Source organism: Saccopteryx bilineata, chromosome 9 (genome assembly GCF_036850765.1).
Source record: "Saccopteryx bilineata isolate mSacBil1 chromosome 9, mSacBil1_pri_phased_curated, whole genome shotgun sequence".
NCBI classification, from domain to species: Eukaryota; Metazoa; Chordata; class Mammalia; order Chiroptera; family Emballonuridae; genus Saccopteryx; species Saccopteryx bilineata.
Window position 1 is genome coordinate 91,539,760 of NC_089498.1, and position 13,615 is coordinate 91,553,374.

At 36.7% G+C, this 13,615-nt stretch overlaps 1 protein-coding gene across 1 annotated transcript in view; it reads right to left on the minus strand.

The window, feature by feature from the left end:
* The window catches only part of FRMPD2 (FERM and PDZ domain containing 2), a 143,044-nt gene that overhangs the window by 24,354 nt on the left and 105,075 nt on the right, over positions 1-13,615 (minus strand).

Genomic DNA, 13,615 nt, shown 5'->3' on the forward strand with positions numbered 1-13,615 from the left:
ATTGTGTTCTTCTTGGAGCTTTTACTTGTGGCTCTGTTTTTTTTTTTTTGTTCTTTGTATCTGATTGGAGAACCCCCTTTAGTAATTCCTGGAGTGGGGGTTTTCTGATGATAAATTCCCTCATCTTTTCTGTATCTGTGAATGTTTTTATTTCTCCTTCATATTTGAAGGATAGCTTTGATGGGTATAGTATTCTTGGCTGAAAGTTTCTCTCTTTCAGGACTTCAAATATTGGGGTCCACTCTCTTCTAGCTTGTAGAGTTTCTGCTGAGAAATCTGATGATAATCTAATGGGCCTTCCTTTATATGTTGTATTCTTCTTTTCCCTGGCTGCCTTGAGAATTTTTTCTTTGCTGTTGGTTTGTGTCAATTTCATTATGATATGCCTTGGAGTAGGTTTGTTGGGGTAAAGAAAACTCGGTGTTCTGTTTGCTTCTTGAATTTGAGGCTTTAGTTCTTTCCACAAGCTTGGGAAGTTCTCATCTATTATTTGTTTGAGTATGTTCTCCATTCCATTTTCTCTCTCTTCTCCCTCTGATATACCTATTATTCTTATGTTATTCTTTTTGATGGAGTCAGATAATTCTTGTAGGGCTATCTCATTTTTTTAAATTTTTTAGTCTCTTTCTTCTTCTCTCTGTTGTGCCTCAAGTTGCTTGTCTTCTATTTCACTAATCCTCTCTTCTATCTGACCTGTTCTATTAGCTAAGCTTGTTACTTCGTTTTTCAGCTCGTGAATTGAGTTTTTCATCTCTGTTTGATTTGTCTTTATAGTTTCAATTTCCTTGGTAATATATTTTTTGTGTTCATTGAGTTGTTTTCTGAGCTCCCTAAATTGCCTTTCTGTGTTTTCTTGTATATCTCAGAGGATTTTTAGGATTTCTATCTTGAATTCTCTGTCATTTAGCTCCAAGGATTCCAATATATTAAATTTTTTCTCCATAGATTTTTCCTCATCTAGCTGTGTTACCTCTCTTTCTTTTGTATCCATGATATTCGATTTTCTCTTCCTTAATGGCATCTGAGGGTGGTTTTGTTGATAGTATTAATGAGATTTAATAAAGAATAAAAAGTTTAAAAAAATAAAAAATCAAAAAGAGTTGTTTTTTTTTAAAAAAATTAATAATGAAATAAAGAAAAATAAAATAATAATTTTTAAAAAAAGGAAATTATTCCCCCCCTCCTTTTTTCCTCTCCTCTCCCCTTTTTCTTGAGAAAATCTTGTGGTGAACTGTGAATTATAACAAACAATGCCTGTGATGGAGGTCCTGAATTGGGGAAAAGTAATAAAGGGGCAAAAAAAAAAAAAAAAGAAAAAAAAAAGGAAAAAAAAAAAGAGGGGGCGGTATGGACCCACAGAAAGCAAATAAGGAAAAAATTTGGGTCAAGAATAAAATGATTTGCTTTTAGGTGTTGGTGTTGTCTAAGAGTTATGATGAGAGGAATAAGAGGAAAACGGAAAAATGGGGGGACAAATTAAAAAATTACTATTGTATTTAGTGGAACAAGAACTAGATAATATGGAGAGCCAGGGATGGGAGCACTGCTAGTGAGTTAAAAAGGTGAAGTAAAAAAACCCCAAAATGCCACAAACATAAGTTTGAGTCCCAGATAAGATAATTTGTTTGTTATTGAGGTTTGAATGAGAGGAGATGTAAAGGAGAAAGGAAGAAACTAATATAGAGGGAGAAAAGAAAGAGAGAGAGAGAGAAAAAGAGGGAACCAGTAAAAGAAGAAAAAAGAAAGGAGAGAGAGAGAGTTAAGGGTTTTGGAGTGCAACCCTCATAGAGAGAAAGGAAGAGGAGAAAAAAGATAATGGGAGATGTAACACTTATGGGTAGTGTAGTTCAAGGAGAGGAGAGAGTAAGACCGGCAGAGAGTTAATCGGCCAAATTGGAGGAGGAAAAAAAGTATCAAGAATGAAGATAAGAGAAACAAATGAACAAATATAATAAAATGGGATAGGTTATAAAGTCTGCAGATTATTCTTGATTTTGAGAGGTTATCTTCTTGTTTTTTCTTTTCTCTCCCTCTTCCTGGTCGGTGACTCTGTACCCCAGGTTCTGCCCCTTTGGCACGCTCAGGTAGAGGTTTGCAGTTGATAAGTCTCTATGGCAATGTCATGTATTGTGCTTTAGTCTCGTTGGGAGTCAAGGCTCATTAGCTTTCATAGGCTCCGACAGTGAGAGAGTCCGTGTTCCTGGAGCCTTTCTCCTAGTCTTTCCTTCCTCAATTAGTAGCCTGATAATCCAGCTATGGGGTTGTTGCTGCCTCTGCCTGGATAGTAAGAAGTTCAAAGAGCTGGCAACTCCCCACTCTATTTCCACTCAGCACAGGGCTCTGGGTAAGGCTCAGTCAGTCAGAGCTGCTAGCATAATCAGGCGGGCTTTCCGCCCACTCAAAGACCTCTGGCTCTGCCACTCTGTCCGGTAACACAGGCGGGCACCCACTTCCGGGGTGCTTGGAGGAAACTCTCATTCACTATCTGCGCGCGCAGACCAGGATATCCGGCCAGTAGTCTCACGCTCTGAGTGAAACCCCCAACTGCATGGAAATTTGCAGCGCTGGAATTCGCTCTCGCTCCGTCCCCGTGCGCGGCTTTTGCAAGGCGCTGGGGCGGCCCGAGATTCCACTTTTGCCCACACAAAGGCCCCTGACTCTGCCCCTCTGTGCGATAACACGGGCGCGCCCTGCCGAGGCACTCGGAGGAATCGCTCACTACCTATCTGCACGCGCACACCAGGATATGAGACCGGCCGCGTTTCCCTGAGTGAAACCCTCACCAGCACGGAAAATTTCCACCGTTGGAATTAGTTCTCGCTCCCTCCCGTGCGCGGCTTTCCCAGGGTGCTGGGGCTGCCCAGAGATTCTGCTTTCGGCCCACAGAAAGGCCTCTGACCCTGCCTCTCTGTGGGGCAACACGGACACCCACTTCTGGGGCTTAGGAAGAGATCTCTCGCCCACTAACTGCGCACCAACCAGGAGAACGGGTAAAATGGCTGCCCCGCTTGTCTTTCTTTGTTTGGGTTTGGCGCAAGTGTTAGCTTGTATTGCCCGGCTTGCCACAGGAACAGTTTTTCCTCTGCTAGGATCTCCATGCCACAGCTTGGTTCGGCCTTTGTGCGCGGCCTGGATGTATTCACCCCCTTTGCCCGCCTCAGTTTCTATATTCACAGTTACCAGAGAAAGCCGCCCTGTTTAGGTTAGTGAGGAAGGCGGAGCATTTCTTACTCCCTATTTCCTTCAAGATTTGGTTATATATTTAGCCAATTTTTCACTCGACCATACCTTCGGGTGTATTGTGAAGCATCTGGAGGCTCCAAGTATAGGTTTTTCTGTTTCTGGTTGAAGATCTTGTTGAGTTTTGGGGGAGATTTATCAGTATCGCTTCCTACTCCGCCATTACTCTGACGTCATCTGATTTCTTTTTTTTTTTTTTTTTAATTTATTTATTAAATTTAATGCAGTGACATTGATAAATCAGGGTACATATGTTGAGAGAAAACATCTCTAGATTATTTTGACATTTGATTCTGCTGTATACCCCTCCACCAAAGTTAAATTGTCTTCTGTCATCTTCTATCTGGTTTTCTTTGTGCCCCTCCCCTCCCCCAACCCCTCTCTCCTTCTTCAACCAATCCCCCTTCCCCCAACACCCCACCCCCCACCCCTGTTGCCATCACATTATTGTTCATGTCTCTGAGTCTCATTTTTATGTCCCTTCTATGTATGGATTCATAGTTCTTAGTTTTTTTTCTGATTTACTTATTTCACTCCGTATAATGTTATCAAGGTCCATTCATGTTATTGTAAATGATCCGATGTCATCATTTCTTATGGCTGAGTAGTATTTCCATAGTATATATGTACCAAAGCTTTTTAATCCACTCGTCCTCTGACGGACACTTGGGATGTTTCCAGTTCTTCAATATTGTAAACAATGCTGCCACAAACATGGGGGAGCATTTCTCCTTTTCGAGCCATTCTATGGTGTCCTTGGGGTATATTCCTAAAAGTGGGATAGCTGGGTCAAAAGGCAGTTCGATTTTCAGTTTTTTGAGGAATCTCCATACTGTTTGCCACAGAGGCTGCACCAGTCTGCATTCCCACCAGCAGTGCAGGAGGGTTCCCTTTTCTCCACATCCTCGCCAGCACTTATTCTGTGTTGTTTTGTTGATGAGCGCCATTCTGACTGGTGTGAGGTGATATCTCATTGTGGTTTTAATTTGCATTTCTCTAATGATTAGTGATGTTGAGCGTTTTTTCATATGCCTGTTGGCCATCTGTATGTCCTCTTTGGAGAAGTGTCTATTCATCTCTTTAGCCCATTTTTGGATTGGATTGTTTGTCTTCCTGGTGTTGAGATTTACGAGTTCTTTATAAATTTTGGTTATTAACCCCTTATCAGACGTATTGTCAAATATGTTCTTCCATTGTGTAGTTTGTCTTTTTATTCTGTTCTTGTTGTCTTTAGTTGTGCAAAAGCTTTTTAGTTTGATATAGTCCCATTTGTTTATCCTGTCTTTTATTCACTTCCCCATGGAGATAAATCATCAAATGTATTGCTCCAAGAGATGTAGGAGAGCTTACTGCCTATGTTTTCTTCTAAGATGCTTATGGTTTCACGGCCTACATTTAAGTCTTTTATCCATTTTGACTTTATTTTTGTGAGTTGTGTAAGCTGGTGATCTAGTTTCATTTTTTTGCAGGTAGCTGTCTAATTTTCCCAACACCATTTGTTAAAGGGGCTGTCTTTACTCCATTGTATTTCCTTGCCTCCTTTGTCAAATATCAGTTGTCCATAGAACTGTGGGTTTATTTCTGGGTTCTCTGTTCTGTTCCATTGATCTATATGCCTGTTCTTATGCCAGTACCAGGCTGTTTTGAGTACAATGGCCTTGTAGTATAACTTGATATCAGGAAGTGTGATACCTCCCACTTTATTTTTCTTTTTTAAGATTGCTGAGGCTATTCGTGTTCTCTTTTGGTTCCATATAAATTTTTGAAATATGTGTTCTATATCTTTGAAGTATGTCATTGGTATTTTAATTGGTATTGCATTGAATTTACAGATTGCTTTGGGCAATATAGACATTTTAATGATGTTTATTCTTCCTAACCATGAGCACGGTATATGCTTCCACTTGTTTGTATCTTCCTTGATTTCTCTTATCAATGCTTTGTAATTTTCCGAGTACAAGTCTTTAGTCTCCTTGGTTAAGTTTATTCCTAGGTACTTTATTTTTTTGGTTGTAATTGTGAAGGGGATTGTTTCCTTAATTTCTCTTTCTGACTGTTCATTGTTGGTATATAAAAATGCCTCTGATTTCTGAGTATTGATTTTATATCCTTCCACTTTGCTGAATTCATTTATCATGTCCAGTAGCGTTTTGACTGAGACTTTAGGGTTTTCTATATACAATATCATATCATCTGCAAATAATGATAGTTTTACTTCTTCTTTTCCAACTTGAATTCCTTTTATTTCTTCTTCTTGTCTGATAGCTGTGGCTAGGACTTCCAGGACCATGTTAAATAAGAGTGGTGAAAGGGTGCACCCCTGCCTTTTTCCTGATCTTAAGGGGATTGCTTTTAATTTTTGCCCATTGAGTATGATATTGGCTGTGGGTTTCTCATAGATGGCTTTTATCATGTTGAGGTATGTTCCCTGTATTCCCACTTTGCTGAGAGTTTTGATCATGAATGGGTGCTGGATTTTATCAAATGCTTTTTCTGCATCTATTGAAATTATCATATGGTTTATCTCCTTCTTTTTGTTTATGTGATGAAGTCACATTGATTGATTTACGAATATCGTACCATCCTTGCCTCCCCAGAATAAATCCCACTTGATCATGGTGTATGATATTTTCCATATATCGTTGGATCCGGTTTGCTAATATTTTGTTGAAGATTTTAGCATCTATATTCATCAGAGATATTGGCCTATAATTTTCTTTCTTTGTGTTGTCTTTGCCTGGTTTTGGAATCAGAATAATGCTCGCCTCATAAAAGGACCTTGGAAGTCTTCCTTCCTCTTGAATTTTTTGAAATAGTTTGAGAAGTATAGGACTTAGTTCTTCTTTGAATATTTGGTAGAATTCTGTTGTGAAGCCATCGGGCCCTGGACTTTTCTTTTTTAGGAGTTTTTTGATAACTGTTTCGATCTCCTTTGTTGTAATCGGTCTGTTTAGGTTTTCTGATTCTTCCAGATTGATTTTTGGAAGATTGTATGTTTCAAGGAATTTGTCCATTTCATCGAGGATGTCTAGTTTTTTGGTATACAGTTCTTCATAGTATTTTCTTATAATATTTTGTATTTCTGTTATGTCAGTTGTTATTTCTCCTCTTTCATTTCTAATTTTATTTATTTGAGTCCTCTCTCTCTTTTTCGTGGTGTGTCTAGTTAAAGGTTCATCAATCTTGTTTACCTTTTCAAAGAACCAGCTCCTAGTTTCATTGATCTTTTTGATTGTTTCTTTAGCCTCTATGTCATTTATTTCTGCTCTGATCTTTATTATTTCCTTCCTTCTACTACATTTGGGCTTTACTTGCTGTTCTTTTTCCAATTCTTTTAGATGCAGGGTTAAGTTGTTTATTCGAGCTTTTTCTAGCTTCTGAAAGTGTGCCTGTAGTGCTATGAACTTCCCTCTCAGCACTGCTTTCGCTGTGTCCCATAAATTTTGAGTTGTTGTATGCTCATTGTCATTCGTTTCTAGGAATTTTTTTATTTCTTCTTTGATCTCATTCTTAATCCATTCATTATTTAACAACCTGCTATTTAGTTTCCATGTGTTTGAGAATTTTTGAGCTTTTCTGTTGTGGTTGATTTCTAGTTTCATGCCGCTGTGATTGGAGAAAGTGCTTGATATGATTTCAGTCTTCTTAAATTTGTTGAGAGCACTTTTGTGCCCTAACATGCGGTCTATCCTAGAGAATGTACCATGAGCACTTGAAAAGAATGTATATTCTGCTGCTTTAGGGTGAAAGGTTCTGAAGATATCTAATAAATCAAGTTGATCTAGTGTTTCTAATAAGTCTGCTGTTCCTTTGTTAATTTTCTTTCTTGAGGATCTATCTAATGATGTTAGTGGGGTATTGAAATCCCCTACTATTATAGTATTGCTGTTGTTCTCGCCCTTTAAATCCATCAAAGTCTGCTTTATATATTTAGGTGCTCCTATATTAGGTGCATAGATATTTATAATAGTTATATCTTCCTGTTGGATTACTCTCTTTATCATTATGTAGTGGCCTTATTTATCTCTTACTATATCCTTTGTTTTAAAGTCCAATTTGTCTGATATAAGTATTCCTACCACAGCTTTTTTTTCATTTCCGTTTCATTTTTCATGAAACGTTTTTTTCCATCCTTTTACCTTCAATCTATGCGTGTCTTTTGTTCTAAGGTGTGTCTCTTGTAGACAACATACGTATGGGTCCTGTTTTCTTTTTTTCTTTTTTTAAATAAATTTTGATTAATGGTAATGGGATGACATTAATAAATCAGGGTACATATATTCAAAGAAAACATGTCTAGGTTATTTTGTCATTAAATTATGTTGCATACCCCTTGCCCAAAGTCAGATTGTCCTCCGCCACCCTCAATCTAGTTCTCTGTGCCCCTCCCCCTCCCCCTAACTCTCTCCCTCCCTCCCTCCCATGTCCTCTCTCCCCCCACACCTGGTAACCACCACACTCATGTGCATGTCTCTTAGTCTCGTTTTTATGTTCCACCAATGTATGGAATCATGTAGTTCTTGTTTTTGTCTGATTTACTTATTTCACTCCGTATAATGTTATCAAGTTCCCACCATTTTGCTGTAAATGATCTGATGTCATCATTTCTTATGGCTGAGTAGTATTCCATAGTGTATATGTGCCACATCTTCTTTATCCAGTCTTCTATTGAAGGGCTTTTTGGTTGTTTCCATGTCTTGGCCACTGTGAACAGTGCTGCAATGAACATGGGGCTACATGTGTCTTCACGTATCAATGTTTCTGAGGTTTTGGGGTATATACCCAGTAGACGGATTGCTGGGTCAAAAGGTAGTTCTATTTGCAGTTTTTTGAGGAACCACCATACTTTCCTCCATAATGGTTGTACTACTTTACATTCCCACCAACAGTGTATGAGGGTTCCTTTTTCTCCACAGCCTCTCCAACATTTGCTATTACCCGTCTTGTTGATAATAGCTACTCTAACAGGGGTGAGGTGGTATCTCATTGTAGTTTTGATTTGCATTTCTCTAATAACTAATGAAGCTGAGCATCTTTTCATATATCTGTTGGCCATTTGTATCTCTTCCTGGGAGAAGTGTCTGTTCGTGTCCTCTTCCCATTTTTTTATTGGATTGTTTGTTTGTTTGTTGTTGAGTTTTATGAGTTCTTTGTAAATTTTGGATATTAGGCCCTTATCTGAGCTGTTGTTTGAAAATATCATTTCCCATTTAGTTGGCTTTCTGTTTATTTTGATATCAGTTTCTCTTGCTGAGCAAAAACTTTTTATTCTGATGTAGTCCCATTCATTTATCTTTGCCTTCACTTCTCTTGCCATTGGAGTCAAGTTCATAAAATGTTCTTTAAAACCCAGGTCCATGAGGTTAGTACCTATGTCTTCTTCTATGTACTTTATTGTTTCAGGTCTTATATTTAGGTCTTTGATCCATTTTGAATTAATTTTAGTACACGGGGACAGGCTGTAGTCGAGTTTCATTCTTTTGCATGTGGCTTTCCAGTTTTCCCAACACCATTTGTTGAAGAGGCTTTCTTTTCTCCATTGTGTGTTGTTGGCCCCTTTATCAAAGATTATTTGACCATATATATGTGGTTTTATTTCTGGGCTTTCTATTCTGTTCCATTGGTCTGAGTGTCTATTTTTCTGCCAATACCATGCTGTTTTGATTATCGTGGCCCTATAATATAGTTTAAAGTCAGGTATTGTAATGCCCCCAGCTTCATTCTTTTTCCTTAGGATTGTTTTGGCTATTCGGGGTTTTTTATAGTTCCATATAAATCTGATGACTTTTTGTTCCATTTCTTTAAAAAATCTCATAGGAATTTTGATGGGAATTGCATTAAATTTGTATATTGCTTTGGGTAATATGGCCATATGATTATATTTATTCTTCCTATCCAAGAACAAGGAATATTTTTCCATCTCATGGTATCTCTTTCGATTTCCCTTAACAATGCTTTGTAATTTTCATTATATAGGTCCTTTACTTTCTTTGTTATGTTTATTCCTAGGTATTTTTTTTTTTGTTGCAATCGTGAAGGGGATTATTTTTTTGAGTTCGTTTTTCTAATATTTCATTGTTGGCATATAGAAAGGCTATGGATTTTTGTATGTTAATTTTGTATCCTGCAACCTTACTGTATTGGTTTATTGTTTCTAATAATCTTTTTGTGGAGTCCTTCGGGTTTTCGATGTATAGGATCATATCATCAGCAAAAAGTGATACCTTTACTTCTTCTTTTCCTATATGGATGCCTTTTATTTCTTTGTCTTGTCTGATTGCTCTGGCCAGAACTTCTAGCACCACGTTAAATAAGAGTGGAGAGAGTGGACAACCCTGTGTTGTTCCTGATTTAAGGTAGAAAGTCCTCAGTTTTATGCCGTTTAATATGATGTTGGCTGATGGTTTATCATATATGGCCTTTATCATGTTGAGATATTTTCCTTCTATACCCATTTTGTTGAGAGTCTTAAACATAAAATTGTGTTGTATTTTATCAAAAGCCTTTTCTGCATCTATTGATAAGATCATGTGCTTTTTGTTCTTTGTTTTGTTGATATGGTGTATTACGTTAACAGTTTTGCGTATGTTGAACCATCCTTGAGATTCTGGGATGAATCCCACTTGATCATGATGTATTATTTTTTTAATATGTTGTAGTATTCGGTTTGCCAGTATTTTGTTTAGTATTTTAGCATCTGTGTTCATTAGAGATATTGGTCTGTAGTTTTCTTTCTTTGTGCATTCCTTGCCAGGTTTTGGTATGAGGGTTATGTTGGCCTCATAAAATGTGTTTGGAAGTATTGCTTCTTCTTCAATTTTTTGGAAGACTTTGAGTAGAATAGGAACCAAGTCTTCTTTGAATGTTTGATAGAATTCACTAGTATAACCGTCTGGGACTGGACTTTTATTTTTGGGGAGGTTTTTAATAGTTTTTTCTATTTCCTCCCTGCTGATTGGTCTGTTTAGGCTTTCTGCTTTTTCATGACTCAGTCTAGGAAGGTTGTATTGTTCTAGGAATTTATCCATTTCTTCTAGATTGTTGTATTTGGTGGCATATAATTTTTCATAGTATTCTACAATAATTCTTTGTATATCTATGATGTCTGTTGTGATCTCTCCTCTTTCATTTTGGATTTTATTTATTTGAGTCCTGTTCCTTTTTTCTTTGGTGAGTCTTGCCAAGGGTTTGTCAATTTTGTTGATCTTTTCAAAGAACCAGCTCCTTGTTTTATTGATTTTTTCTATAGTTTTTCTGTTCTCTATTTCATTTATTTCTGCTCTGATTTTTATTATCTCCTTTCTTCGGCTGGTTTTGAGTTGTCTTTGTTCTTCTTTTTCTAGTTCCTTAAGGTGTGAAGTTAAGTGGTTTACTTCGGCTCTCTCTTGTTTGTTCATATAGGCCTGAAGTGATATGAACTTTCCTTTTAGTACTGCTTTTGCTGCATCCCAGAGATTCTGATATGTCGTATTTTCATTTTCATTTGTCTGTATATATCTTTTGATCTCTGCACTTATTTCTTCTTTGACCCATTCATTTTTTAGAAGTATGTTGTTTAGTTTCCACATTTTTGTAGGTTTTTCCCCCTCTTTTTTGCAGTTGAATTCTAGTTTCAAGGCTTTATGATCAGAAAATATGCTTGGTACAATTTCAATTTTTCTAAATTTGCTGATATTGTCTTTGTGGCCCAACATATGGTCAATTCTTGAGAATGTTCCATGTACACTAGAGAAAAAGGTATACTCTGTCGCTTTGGGATGAAGTGTCCTGTAGATGTCTATCATATCCAGCTGTTCTAGTATTTCATTTAAGGCCACTATATCTTTATTGATTCTCTGTTTGGATGACCGATCTAGAGCCATCAGCGGTGTATTGAGGTCTCCAAGTATGATTGTATTTTTGTTAGTTTTTGTTTTAAGGTCAATAAGTAGCTGTCTTATATATTTTGGTGCTCCTTGGTTTGGTGCATATATATTAAGGATTGTTATGTCTTCTTGATTCAACTTCCCCTTAATCATTATGAAATTACCATTTTTGTCTCTGAGTATTTTTTCTGTCTTGTAGTCAGCATTATCAGATATGAGTATTGCTACACCTGCTTTTTTTTGGGTGTTGTTTGCTTGGAGTATTGTTTTCCAGCCTTTCACTTTGAATTTGTTTTTATCCTTGTTGCTTAGATGTGTTTCTTGTAGGCAGCATATAATTGGATTTTCTTTTTTAATCCATTCTGCTACTCTGTCTTTTTATTGGTAAGTTTAATCCATTTACATTTAGTGTAGTTATTGACACTTGTGGGTTCCCTACTGCCATTTTATAAATTGCTTTCTGTTAGTTTTGTATCTTGTTTGATTCTTCTCTTTTGTTTTTCTATCATTTGTTTTTGTTTGTTTGTGTTCCATACTTCTTTCCTCTGTTGTTACCTTTTTTAAGTCAAGTGTTTTTGTGGTGGTTTTTTCAAGGGTGGTTACCATTAAGTAATGAAAAGGGTACCTACCATATTCATTATAGTACCCTATCTTATGAGTAGTTCTGCACTTCATCGTCCTTTGCTACTGTTAATCTCCATCCTCTCCCCCCTTTTTTTCCTTTGTTGTCACAGTTTAAGTTTGGTTTTATTGTGTTCTTGGTGGAGCTGTTACTTGCGGTGTTGTTTTCTTTTGTTCTTTGAATCTGGTTGGAAAACCCCCTTTAGTATTTCCTGGAGTGGGGGCTTTCTGCTGATAAATTCTCTCATCTTTTCTGTATTTGTGAATGTTTTTATATCTCCTTCGTACTTGAAGGATAGCTTTGATGGGTATAGTATTCTTGGCTGAAAGTTCCTCTCTTTCAGGGCTTTAAATATTGGGGTCCACTCTCTTCTAGCTTGCAGAGTTTCTGCTGAGAAATCTGATGATAATCTAATAGGCCTTCCTTTATATGTTGTACTCTTCTTTTCCCTGGCTGCCTTGAGAATTTTTTCTTTGTCATTGGTTTGTGTCATCTTTATTATGATGTGCCTTGGAGTGGGTTTGTTGGGGTTAAGAAAACTCGGTGTTCTGTTTGCTTCTTGAATTTGAGGCTTGAGTTCTTTCCACAGGCTTGGGAAATTCTCGTCTATTATTTGTTTGAGTATATTCTCCATTCCATTTTCTTTCTCTTCTCCCTCTGATATACCTATTATTCTTATGTTATTCTTTCTGATGGAGTCAGACAATTCCTGTAGGGCTTTCTCGTTTTTTATTATTTTTAAGTCTCTTTCTTCTTCTCTCTGTTGTGCCTCAAGTTGTTTGTCTTTTATTTCACTTATCTTATCTTCAATCTGGGCTGTTCTGTTAGCTAAGCTTGTTACCCCATTTTTCAGCTCGTGAATTGAGTTTTTCATTTCTGTTTGATTTGTTTTTATACTTTCAATTTCCTTGGTAATATATTCTTTGTGTTCATTGAGTTGTTTTCTGATCTCCCTAAATTGCCTTTCTGTGTTTTCTTGTATATCTCTGAGTATTTTTAAGATTTCTATTTTAAATTCTCTGTCATTTAGCTCCAAGGCTTCCAATATGTTAAGTCTTTTCTCCATAGATTTTTCCCCATTTATTTGTGTTACCTCTCTTTCTTTTGTATCCATAATATTCTATTTCTTCTTTCTTATTGGCATCTGAGGGTGGTCTTGTTGATAGCACTAATTAGAATTAATAAAGAGTAAAAAAAAAATGGTAAAACACCCCACAAAAAAAAAAACAGTAATAATTTATTATTTCCCCCTTTTTTCTTTCTTCTCTTTCCCTCCTCTCCCCTCCTCAGGGAAATATCGTGATGACTTGTGAATTATATTACACTAAATGGAACAAAAACTGCCTATAATGGAGGGCCTGATTTGGGGTGAAGATTTCAAGGGGCAATAAAAGGGAGTAGGGACCTACTAAATGCAAAAAAAAAAAAAAGGAAGAAAATCTTAGACAAGCATAAGATGATTTGCTTGTAAGTGATGGTCAACTAAGAGATATAATGAGAGGGATAAGAGGGAACCAGAAAAAAGGAGGAAAAAAAAGAATAATAAAGAAGAAAAAAATAAAAATAATAAGTAAAAATCTGTTGTATTAAGTGGAGCGAAGACTAAATACAATGGAGACCTTGGGTTGGGAGGAATGCTAGTGAGTTAAAAAGCCACGTAAAAAGTACCCAAAATGCCACAAAAGTAAACAAACAAGCAAGAAAAAAACAAAAACAAAAGCAAAAAAGAAAAATAAAACCAAAAAAAAACCTTGAGTCCCAAATTAACTAATTTGTTCGTGATTGAGGATTTAATGGGAGGAAAGTAAAACGAGAAAAGAAAAAACGAATAGAAAGGAAAAAATAAGAAAAAGAGAAAAATGAAGGAAGAAAAAAAAGGCAGAGAAAA